This window comes from Mesoplodon densirostris, chromosome 14 (genome assembly GCF_025265405.1).
Source record: "Mesoplodon densirostris isolate mMesDen1 chromosome 14, mMesDen1 primary haplotype, whole genome shotgun sequence".
Classification (NCBI taxonomy): domain Eukaryota; kingdom Metazoa; phylum Chordata; class Mammalia; order Artiodactyla; family Ziphiidae; genus Mesoplodon; species Mesoplodon densirostris.
The window spans coordinates 66,721,380-66,743,601 of NC_082674.1; the positions used below are offsets into that span (position 1 = coordinate 66,721,380).

The 22,222-nt window shown below is 50.7% G+C and overlaps 1 protein-coding gene across 3 annotated transcripts in view; it reads right to left on the minus strand.

Annotated features, from left to right (window-relative positions):
* NCK2 (NCK adaptor protein 2) overlaps positions 1–21,110 on the minus strand; it is a 137,771-nt gene extending 116,661 nt beyond the window's left edge. For 2 of the 3 annotated variants that reach the window (XM_060117089.1, XM_060117087.1), the window contains exon 1: positions 20,936–21,110. The gene's annotated coding sequence lies outside the window, so the exon portion shown is untranslated. Of the gene's footprint in view, positions 1–19,975; positions 20,084–20,935 lie in introns of those variants that run through there. The other variant, XM_060117088.1, reaches the window with a different exon arrangement.
* Positions 21,111–22,222: the final 1,112 nt, after the last annotated feature.

Sequence of the window (22,222 nt, forward strand, 5' to 3'; positions counted from 1 at the left end):
TAGCCCACGCCCAAGCTGAGGCTAATGAAGTGGCCCAGAGCTGGCCTCCCCGCATGGCTTCGGGACGGGGCCAAGAAAGACCAGCCTTGAGATCAGAGAGTGAGAACTGTCAGCCCCACCAGGGCGAGGAGGGGACTGGAGGAACAAGACGCAGGGAGCCTGCGGGCTGCTAAACACCCCGATGTGCTGGGAGGAGAGGGTACTCAGACTCTGCACCCCCCGTCCCCCCGAACACCTGGCCCTATGCCTCTCCTCCCTCGGGCTGTCCCCGAGCTGTATCCTTTGTAATAAGCCATTGACAGTAAAGTGCTTTCCCGATTCTGAGTCATTACAGCAAATCATCAAACCTAAAGGGGGCGGGGGGGTGTCATGGGAACCCCCAGTTCATGGCCAGTGGGTCAGAAGCACAGGAGGCTCAGGACTTATGCCTGGCATCTGAAGGGGCGGTCTAGTGGGACTGAGCTCTTCACCTACGGGCTCTGCACCAACTCTCAGTAGCTGGGGTCAGAATGCAACTGAAGTACCAGAGACACAGCTGGTGCCAGAGAATCCAAGACCCATCCAGTTCACAAGCTTCTGGTCCCACGGCTACTGAGCGCCCAAGATGCAGCCGGTCTGGCTATGTCCTGCTCTAAGGACACACCGGGTCTAGAGACGGGCACGGAAGAAAAAAGCACAAACGTTTAAAAATCACATATCCCGCACTTCCCTGGTGGCGCAGTGGCTAAGAATCCACCTGCCAGTGCAGGGGACATGGGTTCGAGCCCTGGTCCAGGAAGATCCCACATGCCACGGAGCAACTAAGCCCATGCGCCACAACTACTGAGCCTGTGCTCTAAAGCCCGCGAGGCACAACTACTGAGCCCACGTGCCACAACTACTGAAGCCCGCGTGCCTAGAGCCCATGCTCTGCAGCAAGAGAAGCCACTGCAATGAGAAGCCCGCACAGCGCAATGAAAGAGTAGCCCCCGCTCACCGCAACTAGAGAAAGTCCGCCCACGGCAACGAAGACCCAACGCAGCCAAAGATAAATAAATTAAATAAATAAGAAATGGACTAAAAAAAATTAAAAATAAATAAAAATAAAAGTCACATATCCCACTGGTCATTTTTTTATAAGTTGGAATGATATTGGGCTGTATACACACATTACTGAAATTAATTTCATCTCTCTTTCTGCTTTCTTAATGAGATTACGAGGAAATTTAAAGTTCCCTATTTAGCTCACATTTGTGGCTTATATTACAGTTCTAGTGAGTAGCACTGTTTCAAATGCCTTCATTTCTGAAAATTCAGGGACTGAAACCCTCTTTGCATCTCAGATGTTTACGTGTAGAAAGCAAGCGGCTACCGGGACGGGAGGGTGTGCGTGACACCAACGGGAAGAAGGAGCTGATACGCACTCAGGGTGTATGGTGTGCAGGGTCCGTGCGCTGGATTCACCCTATCGCCCCCTTAGTGACGAGCATCCCGGCGCCGAGCTCCCGCCAGCAAAGTGACAGGGCGAGGACCTCCGACTTCACCCCCGTGCGACCCTGCACACCAGGGTGGGCGGACTTCTCCTGGAAAAGGGCCAGATAAATATCTCAGGCTTTGCGAGCCAGTTTCTGCTGCAACGACTCAGCTCTGCTCCCGTACCGGGAAGACAAACACAGGCCACGTTCTAATAAGACTACTCACAAGACCAGGCTGGGAGCGGGTCTGGCCCCCAGGCCGGAGTTTGCCAACCCCTGCTCTACGCTGCTAAAAGCAAGACCACAGCCCCCAAGTGGAGTCACCTGTTGTAACCCCACGTCACCAAACTGAGACCTCATTACAATTTCCACTCTCCCAGAAATGGAATCTTAACCCAGTGGGTCAGGAACCGCCTGACCAGCACTGGTCAGCTGCCTGGTAGACTCCTGCCGTCCTTCCCCTACAGGAAAGGGACCCTGTAATAACCAACCCTCTCTGTCCAGCGTCACTTCCTTGTCCCTGCTCCCTTCTGACGATGAAAGTCCTTCATCTGTCCAGCTGCTCGAGGCTCCTATCTGTAGATGGGACACTGGCCGATTCATGAACGCTGAATAAAGCCAGTAAGATCTCTAATACTTACTCAGTTGAATTTTATTTTTTAACAACACCATGAACAGAAATAGACATTCCTAAACACGTGATTCTATCTAACATCGGTACGCCAAAATACAACATTTATAAAGGATACCTTTCACAGAATAGGGTATTGTGGAAACAAGGCCGACCCGGGGAAATGAAAGCCTGCAAGGTCACTTACTGTTACTTTTACTGGACATCACAGCAGGCCATTTAGGTATCGTCCCTAGAGGTAGTTAAGTTCACAGCAAATGACACTCGCTTCAACGTGGAAGACGCACGTGACAAAAATGAAATTAAAATGTTCACCCAAGGGAACAGATGGAGGGATAAGGAGGCCTCCTGGTCAGCGGAGGTCCTGCCTCTGCAGAGGGAGGGGAACACCAGGGCCCACATGTGTCCTGACCTGGGGGGCTTCCTGCACACATGCCACGACGCACCTGGGCAGGCGAGCGCCGCTGTACTCGAGGTGCCCGGTCCTCTTGGACGAGGTACCCACGCCAGCCTCCTCTCCACTCCCAACTCTGACCTACACTCTCGGCACAGCAGGAAAAGGCAGCAGGAAGGCTCAGTTATCAAACTAATTTGAACACTTTAAAAAATATTGGCGCATGAATCTAAGACTCACTACAGACGGAAATGGTTTGAGGGAAAAACCCACCCGCCCTCCAGGCGGAGGGAAAGCCGAGGAAAGGAGGTATGGGGACCAAGCGAGGCAGCCAGGCTATGCAGCTGGGGACCCTCACTCCTGGCTTCTCTGCACGGACCACCCTGAAGGGGGCCTGGTGGATAGACCCCCAGGGGACACAGCGCAAGCGCAAAAGAGCATCGAAACCAGGAGGCGAGGGAGACGGAAGCCCTTGGAGCCTGCCCCCTCCCTGTGGCCCCCAGCACCCCGCAGCTGGAACGGGCCGCCTGCCCATCCCTGCCCGCATCGTGCTCCCCTCCCCCCCCACGACCCCCCCTTCACTCCTTCACTTTCTTTGAAAATCGTTTTAAAGGGGACACGTTAAAGTGATCTCTACTCTGCCTTGAGCTGATTAGGGTTGGTCACGGAAACCCGACACAGAAGCCGGGCTGTCATTTCAGGGAGTCCTGCCTGGCAGGAAGCCCAGCCGGCTGAGGGGCAGTGAGGACCGTCAGGCCCGGAAGCCATCAGTCTCCTTCCGCTGGGAAACACACACCGCTTGCCGCACACCGCGCCTCCAAACCACGCGGCTGTGTCATCTCTGGAGCTTGCACGGCTCACCTGGGCACTTCACCTGTTACCGGACCACAGACAGCTCACACCCGGCTAGAGACTCTCTTCCCCCGTACCTCTTCTAGGCGTGGCAAACGTACTGGAAACGTCTTGCAACGCTTTCTCTGAAATGGTCCTTCGAGATCAGATTACTGTTTAAACAAGAGTGGTCCCGTTACCTCCGTCTCACTTGGCCAGTGACCAAAACCAAGCTAATCCTGTTCCATCACCCCCTTTACGCCCCAAACAAGGCTCCAAAGAATGATCTGTTACTAACAAAAAACTAAATTCACCCTCAAAGGGACAAGACATGCTGAGGACACTCCAGGTGCTGTCACAGAGTCCTTTCAAGAATAGCCACCAGCTAGGAAGTAAGCTCCCACCTTGGCCTTGGGATGACCGAGAGGGAGTTCTGACAGCACAGAGCGCTGGCCCTGTTTCATGGTCACTCTGAGGTGAGGGCTTCTGGAACCCACCGACTCCAGGTGCCTGTCCAGAGGGGCCCTCACACCCTGGGGGAAACTAAGGCTTGTACCTGACCGAGAATCTGTGTGGCCCCTTCAGAAGGGGGGGTTTTGGAAACACGTATCAAGAACCATAAAGACATCCATACCACTTAACTCTGCAACCCCTCGCCGAAGAACTTATGTCAAGGAACAGCTCAGTAGAAGAAAAGAAATATGAGGGAGCACACAGGCACCTCATCTACTGGAGCAGGAATTTAAATGACCAAGTCAGCGGGGAACAGTTTACACTACTGAGGGCGCTGTCCCTCTATGGGATATCGGGCAACAACAAGAAAACATCACCAAGATTACTAATAAGGTGGGGAAATGCTCATATTAAGAAGAATATGAAACTGTACAAATGGTCACACAAAATTCCAAGGACTAATAACAAACGTGAAACGTCTCTCTTTTAGGATGTTAAGGTGACAGGAAGCATTTTCCTTTTTAAATACGGTCTTTAAGAGTTAGTTAGTAGGTTGCCTTTATCATTAAAAGAAACTCCACCAAAAAAAGACAAAAAGAGCAGTGCCAGAATAGATGTCTCAGAAAGCCAGGTCTCATGTGGGAAGGTGTGTTCAGCCTGCACGTTCAGATTCGTACCTGGCAGTGCTGCAAACCCACCTGCGGAGACCAGAGCAAGTGACCGGGATCATCCTGCTCCTAGGGAAGGGGCAACTCCTGCGGGGATGCAGCCCTGAAAGCACACAGCTCACCAAGCCCAGGCGAGTGCACTAGGGATGCGGGTGCCTTAGGGATGCGGGTGCCTTAGGGACGTGGGTGCACTAGGGTTGCGGGTGTCTGCTGCGCCACCCCCCACCTGCCTGGTGAAGACGCCCAGCCAGCCGCCACCAAGGGTCACTGCACACGTGTGCAAATACAACACACCCACGTGAAAACGCTCCAGAAAGGCTGCCAGGACCGCACTTGGATAAATTCCCTCTTTACACGGGGAGGAGGCAGCCTGCAGGGGCACGGTGAAGAGCAATATCAGAGGAGGGCAGACAAAACGTTAGGTAAACGTCGTTACTGCCGCGTTCATTCTTGAGGAAGGGTCCTCCACACAGCCCCGCAGCTGGTAGTCACAGCTCCGTGCACCAACCCTTCTTCCAAGCTACTTCTTATTTTATAACGTATTTCTGTTAAATACGGGGTCAAAAACTCCAGGGACCCTTCTGCCGTTAACACCCGAGAACCAAAAAGTCAAACTCTTTAATGCGAGAGTTTTTAAAAGTCCCTGACGGTTTCCTGACGCTGGAAGTTACTCTAAACCCCTAAGTCCCGAATCCACAACCCAACCCAATCACTAGACTATTAAATCATCACAAATCCCAGAACACTATTTACATTCATTTTTTTTGAGATAATAAACGGATGTGTATTTTCCCACTATGACAATTTCAATAATTAAATTTACAAAAACAACGACTAGGCCTTCTATCTGATTTAAGTACAATTATTCTTAGGTTTTTCTTACAGACAAAGGATTTTATGTTATGCGCTTGGGGGATGTTCTGTCATCACCGCATGATTGGAGAGACTTCTGTGAGGCAACAAAATTAAATTACTTTCCACGACGCCCATGTGGACCGTCTCTGGCCCGAGGCCTGGGTCCCAGCAGCTCCCTCATCAGACAAGACAGCACCGGACCGCATGCCCTCCCCCTGGTCAGAAGGGGAGGCCCAGGGCCTCCCGCTCAGGATGCTTTGAAATGGTTTTCATTTTATGCAATTGTAGTTACTGTAGTAACTGTAGACAGTTACTGTAGTAACTATAGTTACTGTAGTACTGTAGACAGTTACTGTAGTAACTGTAGTTACTGTAGTACTGTAGTACTGTAGTAACTGTAGACAGTTACTAAAGTATGATTTAAAAAAAGAATTTGAGATGTACATGTGCTTCTTTAGGAATACGCTAACCAAGAGATACGTATGGCAGGTCTAATAACCCCCGTAATTTCAAAGGAAGATGAGAGTAGCCCAAATCCCAACCATCTGCAACCACCACGATGTGATGATACGAAAGCCCCGCTCGTTTCTCTGATGGCCGTGAACGTCACGGGTGTGCTCCGTAGTTTCACAATGGAAGGAAGCACTAGTTAATAGCTAGTGAAGATAAAAATGTTAAGTTTTTCACCCCAAGGCCACGGACCCCCTGAAGTCCATCCTCTCCCCACAGGGCGCCCGGAATAAGAACCGCCTTTGGGGAACCACGCAGAATTTCTCATGATGTCATGAACCAGGGAAGATTCAACAAATCCCTAGATTCCAGACTCGGGCGGGGCCCCAGGGAGGACCCGTCAGAGCAGAGGCTCCTGTGCTGTTGTAACAGGAACGGGTGTGGATGCGCGGACAGAGCCGTACCCGGGAGCCCAAGGCTGGACCAGTCCCCCACCCCTTCCCACTCCCCTGGTTCGACACTCTGCCGCCTACTCACAACCGTTTCCTCCAGCAAGTCCTCTTCCAACCTGAAGCTGGAAGGAAGCTGAACAGACCACCTTGTTCACCCCTGCTTCTACATATGGAACGCTGCTTCCAGCAGACTTGCTATAAAGAAAACCCAAGCCCAGCCAATTCCAAAAATGCTGTCCTTAAACGTTTCCCAGCAAAGTGGGAGTTCTCATTTTCATGTCATGATTCTTCTACACATAGACGCCAAAACTCACATAAACAACCCTAGTCAAAACAAAAAAATTCAGTGAAAGATTTTTTAACAATTATCAGAAACTACAGGTCAAACTAGAAATCATAAATTATACTTTAACACGGAGGCATGGATTTAAAGAAAATAATGTTCAAAAAAGCCACTGCAGATGTTTATATGCTGTCAATTTTAATAAACAAAATGCACTAATACAAGTTCTAAGAACGCGAATGAACATAACTGATTCTCGCTAATGTACGTAGCTCTGGGGAGGGCGGAATGGTAAGGAGTATCCCCACAGGGCGCCTCCCACCTCCACCCTCAAAGCATACCGTCAGTGGCGGGGCGCAGGGGAGGTACAAACAGGAAAGCGAAAGAGGCTACCGGCCCTATTAACCCTGACCCTCTCTGCACCCCAGAGAAAGGCCAACCACTCTTCCACCTGATCAGCCACTGGAGGAAAGCCCCACGCCATCCCCTCCCCAGGCCAGCTGCTGAGTCCACTCCCCGCAGCCCCAATCCGCTAGCACGCACACCTGGAGCCGCGTCAGGGCCCCTGGGCAGCTGGTAAGGGCCATCAGAGCGGCTGTGTCCACAGATGCAGCGCACCTTCCCTGGGCTGGGACTGCAGCAGGACCTCCGTCACCACTGAGCACTTCCTCTCGTGCAGGAACCATCTCAGGCCTCCGCCCCTCCTTCACCGGGTCTGCCTGAGCACAGGATGGCCATCTCAGAGCGTGAAGCATCGGGCCTGGGCCGAAACCAGGAAGATCTGCTGCTGGTTTTTATTTGCCCAAATTGGACAAAGTCCACGGACACTCCCATCGTCACACGTGCACACACTCACCTGCTCTCACCCACACACACACATGACAGAACCATGTCAGACAAGCCTGGCACTGAGGACTACCCTCCTCTGGCCCAGACTGACCTTTGCAGGGCAGGGTTCACGGCTGTGACTCCATTTCCCTCCACCGGACCTCTGAGGGCACTGGGCTTCCTTCCAAGACTGTAGCGCAAACAGAGGAGCCCTGGGTCACTCCCCAGTGGGCCCGCAGTGGACAGCCTGGCAGAGCCGACCTCAGCCAGGAAGTCAAGGTTCGTGGGGACAAGCCACGTTGATGTCATGCACCCTTGATAGGATGTGATGAAAATGATGCTCGCCCTCTGTGGTCTTCTCCCCCAAACCCGTAATCCAGCCTAATCATGAGAAAAACACAAGACAGATCCCAACAGAGGAACATTCCACAAAACACCTGATCGGTCCCCCTCAACACTGAAAATATCGTCAGAAGGAGGAAAGTCTAGAAACTGTCACAGCCAAGAGGAGCCTCAGGAGACACCATGAGTAAATGGAATGCGGTTTGCAGGATGGGATCCTGGGGCAGAAAAGACCATTAGGGAAAAAGTAAGAAAATCCAAAAAAGTATGGACTTCAGTTAACAATCAAGTACCAGTCTTGGTTCATGAGCTGTGACCAGTGTACCAGAGTAACGGAAGATGTTAACAACTGTGGAAACCGGATGCTGGGTATGGCAACTCTGTACTCTCTTTAGAATTTTTCTATAAATCTAAGACCTTTCTAAAATTAAAGGTTTATTTTAAAATATATATGTACTATACATACTATACATAAATCCATATATGCAAAGCATAACATGAATGCCTTTCAACAATTACAAAGTGTACTTTGGAAAAATCAGTAAAAACTACTCAACAAAAGGAGATAAACACATTTATTGATTAGCTCAACACAACAGTATAAGGTTATTTACTTGGTTGAAACAGTACAATTTTTGCTGTTCTTCAGAGAACACATGACCTGTACTTACATACATAAAGTAATACTCTACACAAGTCTGTAAACGACAACAAAAACCTTGCTTCCTTGAATGAGACCCAAAAAGACTTATTTAGCATGCATTAAATTTTCTCCTGTTAAGGTCCCTGAGAGCCAGGAATCAATGTACTCCAATCAATCTTTAAAACGGCCAACACAAAACTCATACTTCAAATTAAATTCTCGTTATTCTCAAATTAAGCTTCACTTAAACACTAGACATTAATTACAGCGTATCACAAATTAATTACAATGTATCACAAAAACTATTTTACACTAACCCATGTCATCAAAAGTTAAAGGAGGAACTGTAAACTAGTTCAGTGTGAAACAGAGGACAAATCACTAATTACGATTTGAATTGTTTTGAATGCCAGGATTAAATTATTTCCGGATGCTAAACAGAAACACAGAAACTGGTCCACCAACTTGCCATTAAAAGGGCACAATGATTTGGGAACTAGATGAAGCCGAGGTCAACGACCTGAAACACTGCATTTGAAAAAATACAAAAAATAACATCTATAATGGAGCGAACAAATACTTTACATTTCAAAGGAAACACTTCGAACTAGACAATCAGGATAAAAAACAAACCTGCAAAATGCCTGAACAGGACTGATTTACAATATTCATCACCAATCCAGGCGAAGCAGTAATCTGACTAAATAAATCTTTTCTAGATTAAAATGTAACGGCATAATGCACTTACACCATCATCAATTAGGAAAAAAAAAAGGAATTAGAAGTATCAGTGGGCTTCCTGACACCGGCATTCCATTAAAAGCAGCAATAAGTAGTTTTGTTCTTTTTCTTTTTAAGAGCTAAAAGTCATAGGCAAATAAATCACATGTAAGCGGAGTTTACATAATCTGAAAATTACGGAGTAGTTGACCCCAAAACCACATGCTCATCCTAAGCAAACTGACAGCATGGCCTCACACAGGCCCTGGAAGACAGCACCGTCCCGGGAAGGGAGGATGGTGTCGGGGGAGGGCAGGGTGCCAGCCCCAGCTGCCATGTGGCCACAGAGCTTTACCAGCGGCAATGGCACCATCCCTGCTCAGCGGACACTCCACGGTCTCAGGGCTACCTGACTCTCCCGAGAATATCTGAAATGAATTCTCCCTGGCCTTGAGGACTTTCCATGGGTCTTCCCTGCACCACCCACAGGACCCCACAGAGAAGCATGGGCACTCATTTTGTACACTGAGATGAGAGTCGATCGTGAACCTGCAAAATCACTCTGGGCTGGTTCACAAGCTCCCTGAGGGCAGGGCTTTGTGTGGTCCACCTCCATATGTCCATAGCTCCTAGCACGGTGCTTCTGCTGTAGCCGGCACTCAAAAGTATTCACTGGGTGACAATTCAGGGACAGCAAACTAGTCCGGCAGTCTGATCTGTGGGTCAGATCAGGATGGAGAAGGCAGCTTGTGCTTTGTCCCCGCACACGTGCCCTTCAGTCCTCCAGCCAGATTCACAAAAAGGGACCAGCAGCCTCAGTTTACCACATGCAGGCCGGTTCAGCCCACTCTGTTTTGAAGACCCTTCTCGAATAAGGAACTGCACAGCTGCAATTTCTAAACAGGGAAGGCAGAGCCACAAAAGGTCTTTGAAAACATCAGCGTTAAGCCCCTGCTTCGCGGAAGATGAGACGGAGGTGGAGAGGTGTTAGAAGCGAGCAGGGCAGCTTGGGCCAAACTAGCAGCAGGTGGACACGCGCACCCTCACTGCCCACAGGAAACCAGACGTCTCGAGTTCACATTTAGACCAGCTATTACTGAAGTTCAGGGTGAGGCTGTTTTAAGCCAGCCCCTATCATAATGAAAAGTCAGGAAGTTACTGCATGCCGGCAAACGTTTTATTTTGAGGGAGGAGGGGATTTCAATACCGTAAATACAAAGCCCTAAGGAAGCCCTGCGTCCGCAGCTCCAGATCCGGGGCATGACCTGACAGCAGGACCCCTGCGGCCAGTCCCTGTCCCTGGGACCCTCACTTTCCTTCTCTCCATAGTGGCCGAGTCACAGTACTTGCTCCTCCACCGATGAGTCAGGATCAAATGATACACTGACACACACAGAGCAATTAGACACACACAATGTTATGCAGCACACAACTGCAGAATCTCCAAGTCTGTCCAGAGAGTGACTATTAATCCTTCCTAGGTCTTTCTCAGTGCACACGAGGATGCGGGGTTAAGGAAAGAAAAAGACTGACTGTACTTTTAACCATCTCCACCGGAGAAAAGTTCAAAGATGTCCAGAGTGCTGATACTGTGTTTATCCCAGCAACAGAACAGGAAGAGAGGAGATACAAGAAGTGACCAAGTAAAAGGGAAGAGCAATACAACAGGAAATGATTTACAGAAAACAGATCTAGACGAAGCCAAGGAAACTTCTAATTGGCAGCCCTCTCAATTTCTAGGCTTCTCTGACTTTATCAAGTCAGAGCCTGCTTATAAAGAAAAATAAGGGCAGGGAGAACGCGACAATCCAGGCCAGACACTGAGCGAGACCAACAACCCAATTACCACTTTCCCTTTCCTCTTCCCTGGATAAGGTCTAATTTGTGATATTTTGGTTCTCTCTCCCCTGAAGAGTTTATTTTAGAACTATATAAAAAAAGGAAATAAAACATGCAAAAGCTAACAGATGTGACCAGCTCAAAGATTAGCAGGCTGAACCTAGGACCTTATAAACTTTAGTGACAACAAAAACAGGGTTTTTTTTCCCTATAAACAATCACCAATTGTAAGGATTCTGAGCTAAGTAAACAGAGGTCTTTGATGAAACCAAACTCTGAAAATCAACTACCTATTAAAAGCAACTGATAAGGGACCCTATGACTTCCCTGTTGGTGGACATTCTAAAGGGAATGTGTTGTCACCACGGTTCAGCCAGATTTCATAATGCTTCCTACAAAATCAGCATTTCATATTTATATGGTCCAAAGAGGCAGAAGTAGAAAGTTTAAAGAACAATGCATGCCATACGTCACCACCAACAGTGTTACAGGTAAACCATGGCTAACTCAGTTATATTAAACTTTCTCCTGTATATACTTAACTGTAGAGGTGGATAAATACTGTTTAGCTTTCTAAATAGGTATTATTTTTCATGTTTATAAAACTGCAGGGAGGGCTTCCCTGGTGGCTCAGTGGTTAGGAGTCCGTCTGCCAATGCGGGGGACACGGGTTCGGGCCCCGGTCCGGGAAGATCCCACATGCCACAGAGCAGCTGGGCCCGTGTGCCACAACTACTGAGCCTGCGAGCCACAGCTGCTGAGCCCGCACGCCACAACTGCTGGGGCCCCCGCGCCTAGAGCCCGTGCTCCGCAGCAGGAAGCCACCGCAATGAGAAGCCCGCGCACCACAATGAAGAGCAGCCCCCGCTCGCCACCACTAGAGAAAGCCCACGCGCAGCAACGAAGACCCAACACAGCCAAAAATAAATAAATAAAATAATTTATTTTTAAAAAACTGCAGGGAAAAAATGATCTCCAAGAGGGCAACTGTGTGAAAGAATACATGGGCCATTAATTGAAAGGTTTAAGCAAAGTATAAGAGCAGTCACTCGTAAGAAGGCTGCTGAAACACTGACTTTCCAGGCCAGTTAACCCTCTGATGTGGGGACAGTCTGGTGCATTGTGTGATGCTGGGTAGCATCCCTTGTCTTTGCCCACTGGATACCAGGACCACTCTCCAGTCTTGACAATTGGAAAATGTCCTCAGACACCACCAATTGTCCAGAGGGGCAGAACCACCCCTGGTTGAGAACCACTAATTTACATACAAGAGTAGAGGGTCAAGTCTCAAGTTCTTTTTTTTTTTTTTTTAATTATTTGCTTACTTACTTCTTTTGGCCGCACTCTGCGGCATGCAGGATCTTAGTTCCCCAACCAGGGATCGAACCCATGCCCCCTGCACTGGGAGCGCAGAGTCTTAACCACTGGACCGCCAGGGAAGTCCCATCAAGTTTCTTTTTTTAATATTAACACCTGAAAAGGTATCCTCTTGTATTTGCAAAAGTGAATTGCTTTTATTTCTTAACCCAAATCTACCAGCTAGGAAAATTCAAAAACAAATGGGAATTTTCAGGTATGCAGTATGTTGAAAACATTTTCTGCCTTTGACTGTAACAACCCTCTCCGAACTGAGACATTAAGGAAAAAAGGATCTCCTTCTTCCAGAAGGCAGGGCAGCCTTCCCTCCCGGGGCTGAGCTCACCTGGTGCAAGGTACAGTCAAGTTCAAGCAGCAACAATTACACACCGGAGCCCTCATCTACGACCCTCAATGGAGCCTCAGTTCCACCCAGGCACCCTTCAAAATGAAAATGACAACAGCAGAGGGTCTGTTGTCCTTCCCCCATTTTTAAGAGGACAGTTTCTTTATAGTCACTGCTGGGTCTTATCTCCTGAACCACATGAAAGAGACCTACGACGGAGACCCTAAGAAGGGAAATGACGCAGCACAGACGTCTTAATAAAGGGAGAGGAGCTTGTACATACAAGCCAGGCCAGTCCGAAGAAGGCAGTAACTGAACACGTAAAGGAAAACCATCCGAGTGCAGGTAAGGAAGGCAGATGACTTAAGCTGTATGGTCAGGGTCGGGGAATCACACACAAATGTGAAATACAGAGGGAAGAACCAAAAGAAAGGAAAAATCTGCTTTTATATCCGTCTTGCCAGATTCTGCTCCTAAGTATGTTCCTTAAAAAAGAAAGCAGTTTGGTGAAAATTCACTATTCACCTATATCAAATGTCCTGAAACTGATTCAAAAGTAACTCCCTGAATCCCTCCTTATTTCGTGGTCTCTTAAAAATACTCCAGCAGCTTGCAGTTTTTACATCCATGTCCCCAAGCTGGTTCCCATCACTCAGAGCAACAGGAGAGCTGTTTATCCCCAATCCCGACATCTCCCCACCACCCCTGCCCCCAACACACACGGACCTGAAAACGGGGACATAAGCTTTTAAAGGGACTGTCCTTAAAACGAACACAGCTGGAAAGGGGGAAAGAGAGACAGAAGCGCTCTTCTGTAGCCAGGCTTGCAAGTGACATAATTAAAATATCTGTTGATTTGCAGACATCCTTAAATGCTCAGCCAAAACTCATAGGATACGAAACTGAGGCACATCCTTTAAGGAAGATCGATGCCAACACTGATGGGCTTCGTCCAATGAGAGAGCCAGTGGCGCCTTCTCTAAGCATCTCACGCCCATCTCTCCCTCTTCTAAGATTCCTCCTGAGGTGGCCGCCCTCACCGCTGCTGGGAGAATTATTAAGCTTGTTTAAGTAAATAAATCTTTGCTGCTCCTCCTCCTGGGACAGGCTGAATGGAGAGAAGCAGCTGGACTGCACATCTAAGCCTGTGAATTCAGAGAGCCTGCCCGCGTGATAGCCCATCGGAGACCGCCTTCCCGACCTGCAAACACACAGAAGTCCCCCCAACAACACCACACTCTCGATTGTACGTCAGTTCCATCTGCCCCGAGGGGAGGCCATCCAGTGCTTCCAGGGCCCCCCAACAACGGAAGGGCGAGTTTAGGATGGTCCGGCACGACAAGCCTCGCTTAGGACGGCAGCCGATGTCAAAGTTCCCACAAAGTTAGAACAGCAGTCTTCCAAGATTCCCAATCACCTGAGAACTCATCAGAAAAGCAAATTCTCAGGGCCCGCTGCAGACACTCTGGTGTGTGTCCAGCCATGTGAGTTTGAAGGAACCCTCCAGGGGATGCTGAGGCCCTGCTCTGAGCTGGAGGGTGTGCCTGTTTGGGGGCCCCCTGGCCCATGGAACTCAGAAAGGAGGGCTGGCGGGCAGGACCAGCAAGGCCGGTGAGGCTCGCCGGTGTGCCTGTGTGACCCTCCGCCGCACACCCGCCAGGACCACTGGAGCAGCTGGTGATTATTCATGATGTCCTTCCAAAGTCCAGGGCCTCCCGCATAACTTGGCTGGTAGGAGGTTCCCAGAACGCACGACCTCCAAGCTCTACTCCTTATCGATGGTTTTCCATTAGGTTTCTCCAGGCAACACATCAAGGTGTACAGCTCTGTGTATGCATTTTCAGACACACCTTAATGAAGAGATGGTGGCCTAGCTTAGTGCATAAGAGCAGAGCCTCAGAAGTCGGACAGCCTGGGTGGGAATTCCAGATCTGCCACTGACCAGCTCTGGAACCTTGGGCAGCCTGACCTGCTGTGTCTCCATATCCTCGACTATGAAGAGAAACACAGCAAGAAATCACACTCAGGTTTTTTTAATATAAATTTATTTATTATTTTTGGCTGTGTTGGGTCTTCGTTGCTGTGTGCGGGCTTTCTCTAGTTGTGGCGAGTGGGGGCTACTCTTCATTGCAGTGTGCGGGCTTCTCATTGCGGTGGCTTCTCTTGTTGCAGAGCACGGGCTCTAGGTGCGCAGGCTTCAGTAGTTGTGGCATGTGGGCTCAGTAGTTGTGGCTCGCGGGCTCTAGAGCGCAGGCTCAGTAGTTGTGGCGCACAGGCTTAGTTGCTCTGCGGCATGTGGGATCTTCCCGGACCAGGGCTCGGACCCGTGTCCCCTGCATTGCCAGGTGTATTCTTAACCACTGCGCCACCAGGAAAGTCCCACACTCAATTTTTGAAGTCATTCAATGAGCTAGTATTTTGTGTAACGTAGTCAGCACAGTCACTACAACGTGTGGTGTGTGTGCGTTAGGGAAGAAGCCAGTGATCACTAAAGAAATATGATTTTTAGGTTCTATACTTAGAAATTAAGTACTTAAATATATCGGAAATACATTGATCACTAACATCCCCCAAAAGTTATTTTGCTTCAGTAACTTAACCTCTAGAATCCTACACACATTTTAAAACATTTGTAAAATAATCAAGTATCCTGATTATAGGTAACCACATCTGGTTTGAGTATTCTAAAATTGCTTGAGTACCTGAAATACCACAGTATTCCTTAGAACTACAGATTACACCTTTCCCACTAAAGAATAATAATTACCTTTATTATGATCCCAGGTTGCTTCCTCTATGTCTTTTCAGCTATCTCAACTTAGTAAAACACAGACTGAATGAAGCTTGCATCATCAAAGCGTACAGACCTGTGCTCTCCAGCATGCAGCCACCAGCCTCATGGGACCACTGAACACCCAAATGTTGCGAGGGGGGAGGTATGCCATGAACAGAGAACACGTGCCAGCTTTCAAAGACTTCACACAAATAGAAGAATGTGAATCATCACATGAATAATGTTTTATGTTGAACACGTGGAAATAAAAATACTTTGGCTCTACCAGGTAAAAGAATAGACTGTGAACATTAGTTTCACTTGTTTCTTTTTACATCTTTAACGTGGCTACTAGACAGTTAAAACCCCATCTGTGGCTCACATTATATTTCAATGGGACAGCACAGCTCTTGACAATCTCTTCAAGGGGCGTTTTCAGGAAACACCCCGCGTTAAAACAGACACAGGCCGTGTTTTCGGCACCAGCCTCTCCTCCTTCCTTAAGGGTCAGGTACAGTTCCGGGGCACAAAACTGCAGTTGTGCCGTGATGCTGTTATTACAAGGGTAACACTGAATCGGCCCCAAAGTACAAAAGTCTTTAAAAATAAACTGACAATAAACGTTATCACAACTAGCAGGCTGCCATCCAGTGTGTACTGGGGGTGGGGAAGCATATTTAGAGGCTGGGAAAGCAGCGAGGAGCCCATGGTGCAGGCCCACAGTGGCCACACTGAGGACTGGGGACACTGACCCGAGGGCAGTGGAGAGCCAGCGATGGGACCACGGCCAGGCTTGAGTACCCAGGCGCAATGAGCAGGGTGGTAGGCGTGGTGAAAGAGGTGTTCCCCCAGTGCAAGTGAGAGGGGAAGTAAGTACCGCAGGGCTCAGATGTAAGAGATCTTTTGGAGGTAAAATTAATAAGATTGGGATTTGGGAGGCAAGGGAGAGTCCAGGATGACGCAGTGAGTCAATGCTGGGGACATGGACGAGAAGGCAGGCAGGTCAGGAGGTGGTGCCGACAGCTGTGATGTTCAGAGTTTTCAGTGGAAATGACCGGAGAGAAGTCGGATGATTCACTTGAATGACCAACTGAGTCATGAATGAACAGGTTTGCAGCTGGAGAGCTGCGGTCACACAGGTGATCACCTGGAACAGCTCACACTGGCCCAGGCCAGCAACACAGGCAGCGATCAGGGTGGACGTCACCAAACCCTCCCGCACCCACCAAGGGGACGCTGGCTCCCAGCAGATCCACAGTCTCAGCAGCAGCCCCAGTGATGCTCCCGGCCCCAGGCTCCATCCACGGCCAGGACATGCTCTCATTTCCGTACCAAATCCAGCACTTTCCGTACACCTCGTATTTGATCCTGATCCTGATCCAAAAACCGTGCTGCAGCTGAGCTAACACCGGCTGAGGGGAAGCGTCCACAAACGGAATTGGTCAGGGCTAGTTCTCTCTCCTAATGGTTCTCCTCAAAGCCTGAAGCATCTGGATCCCAGCGGCCGCCTTCCCCGCATGTGGAGGCTGCATGATGAACACTGAGCTGCCAGCCCCTCCCCTCCCCACCGCAGATGTCCTCAAGCACCAGATTCCAGATCGGGGTGACAGAAGCCACAGGAAGCCCTAAAATCATCAGCCTGGTTTTGAGCAGAGTGACGCACTGTTATGAACTGAACTGCCCCCCAAATTCACATGTTGAAGCCCTCACCCCCGATGTGCCTGGGTCTGCAGAAAGAGCCTTGGCAGCAACTAAAGTTCAATGAGGTCAGAAGGGTGGGGCCCTAACCCAACAGGACTGGTGTCCTCCTAGGAAGAGGAACAGACGCCAGAACTCCCCACATGCAGGGCGTGTGAGGACACAGCAGGAAGAGAGGCTTACCGAGAGCTGAGTCTGCCAGCACCTGGATCCTCACTTTACAGCCTCCAGAAGGGCGAGAAATAAGCTTCCTTTTCACGCTCAGCCTGCGGGATCTGTGAGGGCAGCCTGAGCAGGCGTGCACACACTGAATGGGGACAAGCGCCCTTCAATTCGCAGAGACTGTCCAGGCCAACAGGCTCAGACACCGAAATCAGGACAGGAGGTCACCTCCAGAGTGAACTCACCTGCCCGCCCTGCTCCCACCTGCAGCCGGGCAGGGGCCCACTGGGTCCACACACTCCGCCCATCAGGACCTGCGGCAGACCCGCAGCCTCCCAGGGACTACCACGCCCAGCACCTCTGGGGGTCATCTCCTCCTGCTGAGCAGCCAGGGTGCTCTGTCACCCCGCCACTGTCTCTGGGCTCCGGGGTCCTCACACAGACATCAGGGCCGGAGCCCACATCACCATGTTATTTCGATACTAAGTATGGTGGCGGATGGGAAAGCTAATTGGTAAGCCATAATCTTCCACTTGAACACTAGTACCTGTTATTTTTATCTGACTTGGGTGTTTCAGATCTTCATTTAACTACCAACCGGCAAAACGATCCCACTTTCCAAAACTCTCAAAAGGGGAAATTGCAGTATTTCGATTCTGAGCGCACTTGAAGCTTCTTTTCTTAAAAACATTAAAAAATGGTATAAAAAGAGATAAGAGGACACTAAATGGCTAGCTTACCAGGCCAGGATAACAAATGCTCTGCCCAGAGTTTCCAGTTCAGGTTAACCTGGAGAGACAACCTATTGAAAAGTAAAATATTTAGGCAACCCACCAGGGGGTTATGTAGCTGGGTTTGCTTTTAGTCTTGCTTTTTTTTTTTTTAATTAATTTTAGCTTCAGGACTATAAATGATTCATTTGACAGAGAAATTACCAAATAGGCCACCAGACCAAATCCTCCCATTGTCTGGACCTGGACGTGCTGGAAACAAAACCTTATGAACCTAGAGCCTTAAGGACTGACAGACTCAGAACTCAATATTCACGTGTTCAATCAGTATTTTCTGGGCATCCGTGTGTACAAGGAATGAACACAAACCACGGGGCCAACTGTGACAAATGCATGTGTGTGTGTTGGGGGAGGGAGTTATAACTGTTTAATGTTGATTATACCTTCAGAAATTGACACACTTTGGGATCCATTCAAAGTGAAATGCAGGAAAAGAAAAAAAGTCTAATTTTTAAAACTGTGTTACTAAAATGGCCTAAAGAAACAAGAAACTATCTTTACTTTAGCTCCATACTTTGAAACCGTTAAAGGGCTCTCTTGACCTCCTTCTAAGAAAACTGCCTTAACTCAGGCATTTAACAGTATCATCATGGTGTCATTTTTAGCCTTTGAAAACACGCCACAAAGGGTTTCCATCACTCATTTTAGGAAAGAGAAACATTTTGGAAGGGGCCTTTGCAACTCATCTGGATGGGAAAACTCATCTCGTAAGCCTCAGATTTGAGTTGTGGGGAGTTTCCAGTTCATCTGTGAAAAAAGTTAGCTTACTAGATTTCTAAACATGGTCCACTACCCTACCCTGCAGTTCTAGCGAGCAATCTTCCGCTTGATTTTTCATATAGGAGAAGCATGTCCCCAGCCCTCTCCCCTGGTTCACTGCAGGCCATTCTGGGCAGTTACAAGCATGTGTATCCCGGAGAAACATACATAATTAGCATCCAGCCGATGCTAATGAAGTGACCAAGGAAAAAGCTCCAGGTCATTCTGGGCGATGGAGAAGACTTTAGGGTATTTTAAAAGGTTATCCAGTTTGTATACACACAAGAAAGATTTCAGGTGTGTTTACAGTGGGTGATAACGCATTTCTCAAATACTGTGTACATATGATCTGTTTGTTGGAAAACCTCAATAATACCCCAATGCAAATATTTTAACAGAGGATGGGAAATATGGCAGCTTCAAAGAGATGAGGGATGAAGAGAACTGAAGTATAGGGCATGTAATAAAGAAAACCTCAAAGCCTGACAAATGAGCACAGCTATTTGCAATCACCTTAATCAGGCCCCATCTTAAATGGGGAGCAAAGGGGACAGGTCAGCCTATCCTCCAGATGGCAATTTACCACCCAATTTCATCCCGTGGCCCAGGATCAATCCTGCTGAGTATTTAGGTAGCAGCTGAGAAGCCCGGGGCCCAGGTGAGGCCTCTAGGTTACTACCAGCTTACAGCTGCTTTAAGTTCCCAATTTCAGCCTCAACTAGTTGCAGCCAGAGGACCACTTAAGATCCGGCCACTTTCTTCAAAACTACATCTAACCAACCTGGAGGAGAGAAACAGCAAAGTAGGATTTTCCCTCGTGGTCACTAATTCAGAAACATGGTTAACACCCACGTCTGGGGAAACCCCTGTTCCAAACACCTAAAAGCCTACACTGACAGCTCAGTCTCCTGGTTAGGCCCACTCGATCTGCTCATGTTCACTGGCTGCCACCCTCTTTATACAACCCCACCACCCATGCCTGAATCCTGTCATTAATTTACCCGTTTATCTAGGGCCACTGGGTAAGTGAATTAAGGGAGTGTTCAGAAGCAAAGTTTAGGTCTGCTTTGATAAGGTAAAGCAGCCCAGATTAATTTCATTTTCAGTCGTTTTAAGTCCTGTTGCTTACAATATCAAATGCAGTGGGATGAAACACACCCTGAATAACTCTCATTCCGACCAAAATCCCTCTGGCGAAGCCTAGGAGAAAGCCGCAATGGGCCGGGACCAGGCAAGGACCCCCCTACCTGTAGGTCCCGCAAGCCACACCCGGTGGCCTCTCAGGGTGCAGTTTCTTTGGGGTCAAAAGAAGGCGTGGGCCTGCGTGGGCCCAGCACTGCGGCCTGCTCATCCCGTTGTGCAGACGCAAACTTGCCAGGTTCGGCCTTAAACCTGTTGGCAAAATAAACAAAGCCAAATACAGGGGACACTGCCGACCTGACCTGTCCTGGGTGCCAGAGGCCGACCCGCGCCCGCTCCTGCTTTGTCCCCCGCGCTATAGAGACGCCAGTGAGTCCGGAACCCCCGGGCACGCGCGCAGTCCTTCCAGGGCGATCTCCACGGTCCACAAACGAAAGCGTTTTGCGATCACACCCCCCGCACACTCCACGCCGACTGCGCTCACCAGGGAGTTACCGTCTACGCCCTCAAGTCACACACCGAATTCTTCCAGAACCGCTGGGTGGTTCGATCGCCCAGAATAAGCCCAGGGCAGCGCGATCGTGAGAAACTTTGTTTCCGGGGCCGGTGATCTCGGGCAGGATGCGGAGCCCGGCGCCGGCACAAAGCGCCCCGGCCCGGAGAGCCTCCCGGACGCCAAGTGACAGCAGCTCCGCGCGGGTTCGCAAACAGTCGCGACCCACAGAAGTTCCGCGGGCCGCGCTCGCCTCCCGCGTCCTGAGCGGAGCCTGCGATCTGCGCGGTCCTCCCCGGGGGCGCGCCCGGCCCCCGCTCCGCGCCCCCGCGCGGGCCCAGTCCCGGGACCGCCGCGCAGGCCCGCCCAGCCCGCCCGGCCCGGGGAGGGGACGAGCCGGAGGTGCCGGCGGCCGCGGGGCCAGGCCGCGAGGGGACCCGGCCCCCGGCCCCGGCGCGCCCCGCCAGCCCCGCGGCGCCGCAACTCCGAGAGCGGCCCAAGTTGGCAGCCCCCGCCCCGGCCCCGGCCCCGGTCCCGGTCCCCGGTCCCCGATCCCCGCCCCGGCCCCGCTTACCTCGCCCGCCGCCCGCCGAGGCCGGGGCAGCGGCGCGGGTCCCGGGCGGCGGCCGCACTGCGCCCGCCCAGGCGCCGCTCTTTGTCTGCGCCCCTCGCTCCTCCCGCCGCTCGGCGGACGCTCAGGCCCGGGCGGACCCCGCGGGCCCGGCCGACCCCCGCCGCCGAGCCCCGCGCCCGCCGGCCCGCTCTGCTCCGGCCTCCGCTCCCGCCGCGGCGCCCCCGCCCCTCCCGGCAGCGCCCGCCGCGCGCCCTTCCTCCTCCACCTCCTCCGCTCCGCCCCGTGACGCCGCCGGGGCCGCCCAGGCCCGCGCCCCCGCCGCCCGGGACCCACCTGGGCGCGCACGGCGGCCGGGCTCGGGCGGTTCCGGGACCGGCGCGGGGCTCGCGGCTCGCGGCTCGGCCGGGGGCGCAGCCCGGCCCGGGGGACCCTGTGCGGGGCCGAGCCGGGCGCCGAGGGGAGGGGAGGGGAGGCCCCGCTCCGACCCTGCGCGCTGGGGGAGCGAATAGGAGGACGGGAGAGGCGAGCAAGGCAGCAACTTCGGCATCGAAGGACCGGCGGGTGGTCTTTCCATCCTCTTTTTGTTTGATTTTCTTATCGGGACGCCCTGGGGCTCGGCCACCGCCCCCCTCCCGGAAGCCTTCGCCTGGCACCCTCGGCGAGGCAGGCCTGCGGTCCATCAGAAAAGTGACTTACAGAAAAATGTCACTTCCTCTCTGTAATTGCTTCTGGGCATTTTTATTTATTTGCCTTGTATCTATTTACTTTCCCAACCAGACACTTTTTGACTCTCTATGATCGTCGGAAGCACTTCTTAAAGGCAGGGGAGGAAACCCAGAGTGTGTGCCTGAGTTCCCTTGTGTCCAGCTCGAGCCCGCCCACCGGGCAGAATCCTGGAAGGAGCTGTAGGAATGTGGGCCCCAGAAGGAGTTGTCACTGGTAGTGGGACCCTCCGGTCACCTGGCCACATGCTTACCTGTAACCCCAGAGGAAGGGGAAAGACGCAAGTTTCCTTAAACAGGCACATATATCCAGATGTCTGTCATCAATCCCCTCCCCATATGGCTTCCCAAAAGGAAATCCTAGGATTCAAATGATTCTGATTTCCTGGTGGAATAGCCCGGATCCATGTTAATGAGATTCTTTCTTCGGCTCCTGGCTTCTCATTATATTAAATCAATAATAATTTACCCAAGGTGACAAGGCGTTGTCATTGAATGAATGGCTCATCCCCTGCCTTGTTCCCCAACAAAAGTACCCAAGGAGGGTCCTTGGAGCCAGTATAAC